The 12,900-nt window shown below is 40.1% G+C and overlaps 1 pseudogene; it reads right to left on the minus strand.

Annotated features, from left to right (window-relative positions):
* Positions 1-1,257: 1,257 nt before the first annotated feature.
* LOC112619696 lies at positions 1,258-1,732 on the minus strand (annotated as a pseudogene).
* Positions 1,733-12,900: the final 11,168 nt, after the last annotated feature.

Consider the following 12,900-nt stretch of genomic DNA (forward strand, 5'->3'; position numbering starts at 1 on the left):
TCACGACGGAAGGGGAAGCAAAGATGTCTTTCTTCACATGGCAGCAGCAAGAAGTGCTAAGTCAAAGGGGAAAAGCCCCTTATAAAACCATCAGATCATGAGAACTCACTCACTATCATGAGAGCAGCATGGCAGTAACCACCACCATGATTCAATCATCCCCCACCAGGTCCCTCCCACAACATGTAGGGATCATAGGAACTACGATTCAAGATGAAATCTGAGTGGGGACACAGTCAAACCATATCAGTGCCCATCCACATTGGGTCAGGGTAGATCTTCCTTATCTCAGTGTCTTCCAGAAACACCCTCACACTTATGCCCAGAAACTGTGCTTTACCAGTTATGTTTGTATCTCTTAATCCAATCAAGCAGACATCTAAAATTAACCATCAGAATATTTATGCCTGACTCATGGCTAAAATTTCAGGATGAAAGCTATGAGATCTCTATTTGTGTTTGTATGTCTATTAATGTATGTTCTGTATATGTGATTTTTCTTAACTCTGGATAGCACTGCAAAATTCATTTATAAAATCCTCTAAAAGTGTTCTATTCTAACTTGGCTTGGAAAAAAAAATCATATATAAATAAATATTCCCCAAACTCCTAGAAATATAGGAACCAATCCAAATGTTTTTCAAGTTAACACGATTTGGATACAACTTAGTTTAAAAAGATAAATGTAATATTTTTTTTCTGAAATAAAACAACTATGTCTTCAGAGTTACCACTATTAAATATAAAACAAACAAGTTTCTTTTTTCTTTTTTTCTTTTTTTTTTTGAGATGTAGTCTCGCTCTGTCAACCAGGCTGAGGTAGAGTGGTGTGATCTCGGCTCATTGAAAGTTTTGCCTCCTGGGTTCAGGTCATTCTCCTGCCTCAGCCTCCGGAGTAACCAGGACTACAGGCACCTGCCACCACGCCCAGCTAATTTTTTTTTTTTTTTAATTTTTAGTAGAGACAGGGTTCCACAGTGTTAGCCAGGATGGTCTTGATCTCCTGACCTTGTGATCCGCCCCCCTTGGCCTCCCAAAGTGCTGGGATTACAGGTGTGAGTCACTGTGCCTGGCCAACAAACAAGTTTCTATTCTGCTTGAGTGCTTACAAGAAGCTAATTTTATACTTACTAGATAATTAGAATCAAATCTATAAGCTTTAAGATTTTAAGTTGTCATTCTTATGAAAAACATTATTTCCTTTTTTTTATGGTGAAAAGACATACATCTATTTAGAATCACCCAGCTGGACTCAGTTTAGATGATCCCAAGTTTGTTGGCAACATCCAAAGCATCGTAATCAGGAGCCAGTCGAACATATTCCTCCTTCTCTCCATCAGGACGAATCAGGATGTTGACCGTGGCCACATCCACGTCCCAGAGCTTCTTCACAGTCTGTTTGATCTGGTGCTTGTTGGCTTTAACATCGACAGTGAACACAAGCGTGTTGTTGCCTTCTATCTTCCTCATGGCTGACTCAGTGGTCAGTGGAAACTTGATGACAGCATGGTGGTCAAGCTTGTTTCTCTGGGGGGTGCTCTTCCCAGGATATCTGGGCTGCCTCTGGAGTCACAGTGTCTGCGGATGCTGGAAGGTGGGTGAGGTGCAGATCTTCTTTTTTTGGGGGGGGTCTGTGGATACATTTCAACACTGCCTTCTTGGCCTTTAAAGCCTTTACTTTGGCTTCAGCTTAAGGAGGGGCAGGAGCTTCCTTCTTCGTTTTTGGTGCCATCTTGTGAAAAGCGAAAAACATTATTTCAATAATAAGTTTTTTACAGTAAATCTGCCTAATAGTAGTTTCCAAAATACTTTCGGTAATTTTTAACCTTAAAGTTAAGCTAAGTAAAATATTTCCATTAAATATCTACATCATTTATAAATAAGATACAATACTAAAACATTAATTACTGAACATAAGTAATTCAAGTTTATATACTTTTGGCTTTTTATTTTTACAGAGAAACTGGATATTTTGGCCTGTTAATAAACATGTTTTTGCCTACCACACTGAGAAATTGAGACGGAGTGACACTCAGTCTCAAAAAAAAAAAAAAGAAAGAAAAAGAAAAAAAAAGAAATCTCTTTCTCTTAAGCTCTTTTTTTTTTTTTTTTTTTTTTTTTTTTTTGAGACAGAGTCTCGCTCTGTCGCCCAGGCTGGAGTGCAGTGGCATGATCTCGGCTCACTGCAAGCTCCACCTCCCAGGTTCACGCCATTCTCCTGCCTCAGCCTCCTGAGTAGCTGGGACTACAAGTGCCCACCACCACACTGGCTAATTTCTTGTATTTTTTAGTAGAGACGGGGTTTCACCGTGTTAGCCAGGATGGTCTTGATCTCCTGACCTCGTGATCCACCCATCTCGGACTCCCAAAGTGATGGGATTACAGGCGTGAGCCACCGCACCTGGCCACTCTTAAGCTAACTCTAACTCACAACAATTTTAGTAGATTATGCTTTTGTAAACAGAAATGGAGCATTTATCCTTTTTCCCCACCTGATTTCTCCAGAATTTTGAAAGTCTTACTGAATACTCTTACTTTCATGACAATATAGTTGTTAGCAAAAGTCCAGTAAGAATCTGTTCACCTTGTAACAGGACATAACTGGAAACTTTGGCTATATTATCAAGGCTTTTACTGAAATATCATATTTAGGAAATGTACCTCAGACCAGTTTTGACCACCAATTGTAAGGAACTAAGGTTGATTTTTATGGAGTCAATGCTTACAAAGCACTCTGAGAAAAGCCAGTCTGATACCTGGATTATGGGGTTCACAACCTTACAGATTAGTAAGGAAGGTCATTTCCTTGTAGGCCCAGGAATTTGGGGCTATTTTGAGGGCCTCAAGCAGAGAGGAATTCATACAAAGCTATAAGGACTGCAGCTGAAATTTGATAGTATGTTCTTGGCTTGGCTTTTAGCCTCAGTAAGGCCTTTAAAAGTGCAATCTGAGATTCTGTATGAAAACTTGCAGCAAGGAAGCCTGAAAGCACCTCTGTGGTCAGCTCTTGTTCTTGCTGCACTTACATAAATGATCAGGCAAAATCTAACAAGGCTATACTTATTTTTGAAACAAGAATAATCTTACTTTGATTATCTATGATCAAAAATGATGGTTACTACAGAGATAAATTTTGTGTTTCAATGGAAAACTATAAGTCGGACAGGCATGGTGGCACATGCCTATAATTCCAGCACTTTGGGAGGCCAGGAGTTCAAGACCAGCCTGGGCAACATGGTGAAACCTCGTGTCTACTAAAAATAGAAAAATTAGATGGGCATGATGGCATGTGCCTGTAGTCCCAGCTAATCAGGAGGCTGAGGAGGGAGGATCGCTTGCACCCAGGAGGTAGAGGTTGCAGTGAGCTGAGATTGCACCTTTGCACTCCAGCCTGGGAGACAGAGCCAAACCCTGTCTCAAAAAAAACTTTTTTGAGGAAAACTATACGTAACATAAATAATGAGTAGATGGGTGCAGCAAACCAACATGGCACATGTATACCTACGTAACAAACCTGCACGTTGTGCACATGTACCCTAGAACTTAAAGTATAATAACAAATTTAAATAAATAAAAGGAAATCTATAGCCCTTGTGGGTTATCAGATTCTAGTCTAGTTTCTTGTCTTTGGGCTAGTTTTACCTGTTTGTAAACTGGATCCTGCCATCTGATGAATTTTGTCCTACAATGATACTTGTGGAATAAGAAGCCAAATATTTCCTCTCCTATTAATGTATCTATTGTCAGTTAATTTGAAGGTCTCCAACCCTGGAACAAAGTTAGAAGAGGAAGGTTTTGCTCCCCAAATGCATAACCAAATTCTGGTACATTCATGCAATGGAATACTATTTAGCTGTAGAAAGGAACAAGCTATCAACTCACATAAAGACATGAGTGAATCTTGCATGTACATTGCTAATTGGAATAAGACAGTCTGAGGAGAATACATACAGTGTGACTTCATTTAATGAGATTCTGGAGAAGGCAAACTACACAGATGGGAAGCCATTGGCTCCATGGGGTGGGGATTTGAAGCATTTCACATACTTTAATAATGGATACCTGCCACTACGCATTTGTCAAAACACGCAGAATTTTACAGCCAAATGGGTAAGCCAAACTCTATTCAAATTAAATAAAATTATTCAGGATGTGGAGTATCCCAACACAGAATACATCATGTGAAAAAGAAATTAACTATGCTACAAATTACTATGGTTTGGATGTGGTTTGTCCCTGCAAAAACTCGTGTTGAAATTTGACCCCCAGTGTGGCAGTGTGGGGAAGGTGGGGCCCAGTGGAAGGTGTTTGGGTCATGAGGACGGATCCCTCATGAATAGGTTAATGTCTTCCATGGGGATGAGTGAGTTCTGCTCTCACAGGAATGGATTAATTCCTGCAGGAGTAGGAGTTAACAAGAGTCTGGGTTCCTTGGCTTCCCTCCTGCTGTCACTCTTGCTATGTGATCTCTGGTGCACCCCTTGCTCCCTTTCCACTTTTCACCATGAGGTGAAAAAGACTGAGGCCCCACCAGATGCAACTGCCCAATCTCGGACATTCCAGCCACCAGTATTGTGAGCCAAATGGACCTTTTTTACTTATAAATTACCTAGCCTCAGGTATTCTGTTACAGAAGCACAAAACGGACTGACACAAATGTAGGAAAAAACTCAATGAAGGTGTAGGGAAAATGGTGTTGACCTAAGTCACTTAAAAAATGAATAGATTCTATAGGCTGAAGGCAAATGAACTACACTTCATCACTGGATTCCATTTTATAAAGTTCTTTCCAACAGGAGTAATTGTGAACAATCGTAAAACCACAGTATCTCTATCTGGAATAAAACAATGACTTACATAAGTTGCAGGTGGTAGGAACCAGGTCTCTCACTGTTGAAATGGGAGGTTACAAATTAGCAAGGGGAGAAGGCTAGAATGATTCATGTAAGAGTAGATCAGAGGTGGAGACATCAACATAAACTTACTTTAATATAGATACATACAGTTCCACATAGAAACCTTTATAATTAGGTGTGTATAGGTCTGTTAGATGCACACATATACTTCCTAGCATTGCTAAGGACGGAGAAGATACAATGTGCTCATTCAGCAGTCAGATGTAACTTTTCCTACCATTCTCAAAGGAATCAGGCTCTTTGAAGAAATGTCTGGTACTAGAACTGGGACAGTAAATATATGAGCCAAGATAATCTTGAAGTATCAGAAAGTAAGTATGCACGAAAAAAAATTAAAATATGTAATAAAAATAAATAAAAATTAATTCTTTTATTAAAAGAAAAACATGAGCCAATAAAAAGAACTACCCATGGCCAACACAGGAATGAATTGTGCAACATAATGCTGTAGTGCTGAATAGTAACTAAAGCTTTAAGTAATTATCTAGGTGTCTGTGTTTGTATACATAGGTGAATAAGCAAATGGAGTTGAATAGAAATCTCCTTTGCAAAAGAATTCCAAATAATTGAGGTAGACAGTCAGCCATCAAGAAGGTGGCACTCCTCACTCTGTAAGTGTAGGCTCCGCATAGTGACTTGCTCTGAAAGAACACGTGCAGTATGGACAAGGAGGAAAAATAACGTCACAGTGGAGAAACCTGACAAACTAGCTCCGCCGAACAATCCAAGTGAACATCAAAGGCGACAGTTCACCTTGAGAAAATGAAGTGACAAGAGTAGCACTTCACCTCTGTGATCTACTTCTTCCAGACCCATAACCCCAGTCTAATTATAAGAAAAATTCCATGTTTAGTCACAATGGGGGACATTCTACAAAATTCCTGACCAATCCTCCTCAATACTGTCAAGGTCATCATGAGATGGAAAGCCAGACACGTTGTCACATCCAGGAGCCACCTACATGATGACTACATGTCATGCGGGATCCTGGATGGGTCAGGGTAAGATGGAACTAAGGGAATCCAAATGAAATATGGATTTTAGTTAATAATAGTCTATCAGTATTTGTTCACTAACTGTGACACATTATGTAAGATATTAATAAGCCATGTGAGACACACTGACAGAAGATGTTAATAAGAGAGGAAAGTAGGTTGAAGCTACAAGGGAAATCTCTGCAATTTTTCTTTTTTGCAATTTCTGTGTAAGTCAAAAACTGCTATAAAATAAAACTGTATTTAAAACATTGTTATATTTTTCAAACACTTCCTTGTTTATTTATACCATGAATTGCTAGCAATTGACACTGTTAACTAGTCCTGTTTTTTAAATAAGAGCATTTATGACACACACAAAAATTAAACAATGCAGACTGATATATAAATCAAAATAAATGTTCTTTACATGTTTTCTGTTACAGTGGTAACACATATGTGTAAACTTATTTATCATATTTTTTTTCTTGTGCTGCGGTTGTGTCCTGGGTTCATTCTCTAAAATGCTATTCACCTTAGACCAAGAAAAAAAAAAACCTAACAGACTCTGTTTCAATTCATGACTAAATATTTTAAAAAGCGTGACTTTGTAAAAATATGTTCCAATGGCAAATTGATTCATTGTGACTGGATCACTTCTTCCAAAGACTTCTTGTCTTTATTTTGTTCCATGCCTACCTTTTAGCCATAATGCAACAGAGTCAAATATTGGCCACTGGGAAAAAAATATTCAAAGACAGAAAGAATGTGAACAGAACTTGTGACCATGAAGATTCAATGTTTTACCACAAAGCTTTCTAAAACAGAAGAGTGTAAAAGGATATTCAAAGTCAATTTCCTCAATGAGGCTTTGCAGAAAATGGAGAAACTAGAGAAAAAAAAAAAGGCAGGACATTCTACGGGTGATTTTACATGTTGCTATGCTTTATGGAAAAAAAAATACTTTACCTTTTAAAGAATCACAAAGAAGTATTAGAAACCAAAACTCTGGAATGTTTCCAAATTTAGTTGAACCTCTATGTAGTTATGTCTATATAGCTAGTCATGAAGTTGATGATTTTTTAAAAATCCATGCCTTGTGTAATAAAATACACAATGAATACTCAATGCTCATAGGAAAACTTATTAGACCTTGTGAAAGGAAAATCAACCTTGGGGACCCAAAATCACTAAGCTACAATGAAAAGTCAAGCTGGGGCTGCTAAGGGCAAACCTGCCCCCCATTCTGTCCAAAGTCACCCGTCTGCTCACCGAGAGAAATGCGTATCTGAGTGCCTCATCGGGAGAGGGTAACCAGCAACTCGAAAGAATGAAACAATTTGTCTCCTACCTACCTATGACCTGGAAGCTCCCTGTCTGGCCTTCTCTTCAAGTTGTCTCACCTTTCTGGACTGAACCAAGGTACATCTTTCACATATTGATTGATGTCTCATGTCTCCCTAAAGTGTGTAAAACCAAGCTGAGCCCCAACCACCTTGGGCCTGTGTTGTTGGGACCTCCTGCAGAGGCATCACAGGCGCATCCTCAAACTTGGCAAAATAAACTTTCTAAAAAATATGAGAGCTGTCTCAGATTTTCGGGGTTCACACATGTAATGTAGGATGTCAATGTTTATAAAACAGACATTATTCTATCTACTATTAAAATATGCTGCCAATTAACCTTAGACTTTCTCAACAAAAAAATGTTGATGAGGTACAAATAATATATTTAGACTTACATAATGTTGCAAGTTTTAATATGTCTACTTTTCAATTTTTCAATACCATTTTTACTACTTTAACACTGTAACAAAAATGAGTAATGAAAACATGAATAAAAGTGTTTACAGGGGGTGCACATGTTTCCTCCAGCCTCCGCCCATCCCCAGCTTTCATCCCAACTGTCCTGAGGTGGCTCTAAGCATTTCTCCTTTCTCTATACCAAGATCTCCCCACTGAAGCAAACCCAAATCTTACCATATGTTATGACACACTGTGATGATGAGCAACCAAAGCCTCGAGGAAGGGATGTTTTTGTAAAACAAGACTTGTAGAACATAATGTGTGAAGTAAAGCCCATGGCAGAACTCCCTCTTTAGCACACGGGGGCAGACAGGAAGCTTTTGCCTCACCTTCCTCGTTGGCCCACAGCCACGTCTCCCCAGGTCAGTCTTGAGGACAATGAAACTCTGGTCTTCACTGTGGACACACTACCAGGTGCTCCAAAGCCATGGCCTCTCCTCGGGTGGGTCCTGAGGAGAACAAAGCTCTGATTCTAATCCTAACCCCAATCCTGTCTCTAGGCTTTGACCCTGACCCTAAACCCTGATCCCTACCCTGGTCTCTAATTCTGACCCTGATTTTGACCCTGACTCTGATCTTGACCCTGACCATGATCCCACATCTAACCATACTTCCGGCCCTGACTCTGACCCAGACCCTAATCCTAACCCTAACCCTACTATTATCTGTACAATCTATCTGTAATCTTACCCCCTACTGCTAAATAGCTGTGCCCAAAAGCACTTTTTAAATTATTTAACTTCTTTTCCTTGAATTCTCTAAGAACATCCTAAAGGAGATGTCATTATGTATTTTGCAGTCCCTCTGAGTGGTATGGCTTCAGATAGGAAGTTGTAATACTTTGCAAGACATAAAAAGTTTGGAGAGTAACAGCACAGGGTTGTTAGGGATGCATGCTGGCATTCACGAGAGTCATTGGTGCTGTTCTCCAAATATTTTCAGTTCAGTTTTTATGAATGCATTCTGACTATTTGAACCCACCTACTTAAATTTTGGCATGACCACATAGCTTTTTTTTTTTTTTTTTTTTTTTTTTTTTTTTTTTTTTGCCAATGGAGGAGAGAAGAAATAACATGTGACTTTTTCAGGAGAAATCTCTAAGAACAGAGTTCTATTCAGCATGCTTTTTTCTCTTTTCTATAGCATTAATTTTAGCGATATTAATAGCTTCAAAAACTAACTTAGCTATTAGGTTTTTAAAAATGTCTTTTGTCTTCCAGTTTGTAAGCCACACTGATCAGGACTACAGAGTTGAATTACTAGAAGTGATAAAGGAAAGATAAGGCTTATCTTTCAAAAACATGAATTACTTGTTTAATGGGCAAAAACAAGTTTTGTTCTATTCATCAGGTAATAAACAAAACTCTACACAAAAAGTGAGTGTCAGGGAATGCAGAGAACACACAACTGACTTCATGGCAGGAAGATTCTGAGTGCTAATTCAATGTTACTACTTATTAGCTGCAAAAGATAATTGTATTTGAAATTTTTATCATAGACACTAACCATCATTACGGACACAGGATGGCCATTGACCAATGAGAAAAGATGGTGGTCATAACAACCAGCAGTGCCCATGGCACATCCGCCAGTGTGCAGTGACTATCAGCTCTGACTGGTCTGGATGTCTTAACGGCTTCATCTGTGGGTGACAGGATTGCCTTGTGTCAATGGCTCTCAAACCTGTGTGCTTGCTTGAATCTCTTAAAGAACTTTCAAAAATATGCTCATCGCTAATTCACAATTATACTGTTTAGGAATTATGAATCTGGGTGCTCCTGTATTGGGTGCCTATATATTTAGGATAGTTAGCTCTTCTTGTTGAATTGATCCCTTTACCATTATGTAATGGCCTTCTTTGTCTCTTTTGATCTTTGATGGTTTAAAGTCTGTGTTATCAGAGACTAGGATTGCAACCCCTGCCTTTTTTTATTTTCCATTTGCTTGGTAGATCTTCCTCCATCCCTTTATTTTGAGCCTATGTGTGTCTCTGCACATGAGATGGGTCTCCTGAATAGAGCACACTGATGGGTCTTGACTCTTTATCCAATTTGCCAGTCTGTGTCTTTTAATTGGAGCATTTAGCCCATTTACATTTAAGGTTAATATTGTTATGTGTGAATTTGATCCTGTCATTATGATGTTAGCTGGTTATTTTGCTTGTTAGTTGATGCAGTTTCTTCCTAGCATCGATGGTCTTTACATTTTGGCATGTTTTTGCAGTGGCTGGTAACGGTTGTTCTTTTCATTGTTTAGTGCTTCCTTCAGGAGCTCTTGTAGGGCAGCCCTGGTGATGACAAAATCTCTCAGCATTTGCTTGTCTGTAAAGGATTTTATTTCTCCTTCACTTATGATGCTTAGTTTGGTTGGCTGTGAAATTCCGGGTTGAAAATTCTTTTCTTTAAGAATGTTGAATATTGGCCCCCACTCTCTTCTGGCTTGTAGTGTTTCTGCCAAGAGATCTGCTGCTAGTGTGATGGGCTTCCCTTGGTGGATAACCCGCCTTTTCTCTGGCTGCCCTTAACATTTTTTCCTTCATTTCAACTTTGATGAATCTGAAAATTATATGTCTTGGAGTTGCTCTTCTTGAGGAGTATCTTTGTGGCGTCCTCTGTATTTCCTGAATTTGAATGTTGTTGTGCCTTGCTAGGTTGGTGAAGTTCTCCTGGATAATATCCTGAAGAGTGTTTTCCAACTTGGTTCCATTCTCCCCGTCACTTTCAGGTATACCAATCAGATGTAGATTTGGTCTTTTCACATAGTCCCATATTTCTTAGAGGCTTTGTTCATTTCTTTTTACTCTTTTCTCTCTGAACTTCTCTTCGTGCTTCATTTCATTCATTTGATCTTTAATCACTGATATGCTTTCTTCCAGTTGATCAAATCGGTTACTGAAGCTTGTGCATTTGTCAGGTAGTTCTCATGCCATGGTTTTCAGCTCTATCAGGTCATTTAAGGACATCTCTACACTGGTTATTCTAGTTAGCCATTTGTCTAATCTTTCTTCAAGGCTTTTAACTTCTTTGTGATGGGTTCGAATTTCCTCCATTAGCTTGGAGAAGTTTGATCATCTGAAGCCTTCTTCTCTCAACTCGTCAAAGTCATTCTCCACCCAGCTTTGCTCCATTGCTGGCAAGGAGCTGCGTTCCTTTGGAGGGGCAGAGGAGGCACTCTGATTTTTAGAATTTTCAGCTTTTCTGCTCTATTTTTTCCGCATCTTTGTGGTTTTATCTACCTTTGGTCTTTGATGATGGTGACGTACAGATAGGGTTTTAGTGTGGATGTCCTTTCTGTTTGTTCTTTTTCCTCCTAACAGTCAGGACCGTCAGCTGCAGGTCAGTTGGAGTTTGCTTGAGGTCCACTCCATACCCTGTTTGCCTGGGTATCAGTGGCGGAGGCTACAGAAGATAGAATATTGCTGAACAGCGAATGTTGCTGTCTGATTCTTGCTCCAGAAGCTTAATCTCAGAGGTGTACCCAGCCATGTGAAGTGTGAGGTGTCAGTCTGCACCTAGTGGGGGATGTCTCACAGTTAGGTTACTCAGGGGTCAGAGACCCACTTGAGCAGGCAGTCTGTCCATTCTCAGATCTCAACCTCCATGCTGGGAGAACCACTGCTCTCTTCAAAGCTGTCAGACAGGGTCATTTACAACTGCAGAGATTTCTCCTGCTTTTTTTTACCTATGCCCTGTCCCCAGACGTGGAGTCTACAGAAGCAGGCAGGCCTCCTTGAGCTGCGGTGGGCTCCACTCAATTCAAGCTTCCCGGCAGCTTTGTTTACCTACTTAAGCCTCAGCAATGGTGGGCACCCCTCCCCCAGCCTCACTGCTGCCTTGCAGTTAGGTCTCAGACTGCTGCACTAGCAATGAGGGAGGCTCCACGAGTGTGGGACCCTCTGGGCCAGGTATGGGATATAATCTCCTAGTGTGCTGTTTGCTAAGACCCTTGGTAAAGCACAGGATTAGGGTAGGAGTTGCCTGATTTTCCAGATGTGGTGTGTCTCAGTTTCCCTTGGCTAGGAAAAGGAATTCCCTTCCCCCTTGCACTTCCCAGGTGAGGCAATGCCTTGCCCTGCTTCAGCTCTTGCTGGTCAGGCTGCACCCGCTGACCAGCACCGACTGTCTGACATGCCCCAGTGAGATGAACCCGGTACCTCAGTTGAAAATGCAGAAATCACCTGTCTTCTGTGTCGCTCACACTGGGAGCTGGAGGTTGGAGCTGTTCCTATTCAGCCATCTTGGGTTCCCCCCTCCCAGCATCCCTTTATGATTAAAGTGCTCAGCAAAATAGGCGTACAAGGGACATACCTTAATAAAAGGCATCTATGACAAATGAACAGCCAACATAATAATGGGAAAAAGGTGAAAGCATTCCCTCTGAGAACTGGAGCAAGACAAAGATGCCCACTCTCACCACTCCTCTTCAACGTAGTACTGGAAGTCCTAACCAGAGCAATCAGACAAAAGAAAGAAATAGAAGAAATCCAAATCACTAAAGAGGAAGTCAAACTGTCACTGGTTGTTGACCATATGATCTTTTGCCTTGAAAATCATACAGACTCCTCTAGAAAGCTCCTAGAGTAGATCAAAGAATTCAACAAAGTTTCTAGATGTAGGATTAATGTACACGAATCAGTAGTTCTTCTATACACCAACAGCTACCAAGCAGAGAATCAAATCAAGAACTCAACCTCTTTTACAATAGCTGCAAAAAACAAACAAACAAAAACAAAACAAAACAAAACTTAGGAATATATGTAACAAAGGAATTGAAATACCTCTGCAAGGAAAATTACAAAACATTGCTGAAAGAAAGCATAGATGTAGCCAAGCATAGTGGTGGTGGGTGCCTGTAATCCCAGCTACTCAGGAGGCTGAGGCAGAAGAATCACTTGAACCCAGGAGGCAGAGGTTGCAGTGAGCTGAGATCATGCCATTGTGCTCCAGCCTCGGCAACAAGAGCAAAATTCCCTCAAAAAAAAAAAAGTGAAAGCAAGAAAAGAAATCATAGATGACACAAACAAATGGAAACACATTCCCATGCTCATGGATGGGTAGAATCAATGTTGTGAAAATTACCATTCTGTTAAAGGCAATCTACAAATTCAACACAATCCCCATCTGAATACCATCATCATTCTTCACATAATTGCAAAAAAAATTCTAAAATTCATATGGAACCAAAAGAGAGCCACATAGCCAAACC

This window comes from Theropithecus gelada, chromosome 2 (genome assembly GCF_003255815.1).
Source record: "Theropithecus gelada isolate Dixy chromosome 2, Tgel_1.0, whole genome shotgun sequence".
NCBI classification, from domain to species: Eukaryota; Metazoa; Chordata; class Mammalia; order Primates; family Cercopithecidae; genus Theropithecus; species Theropithecus gelada.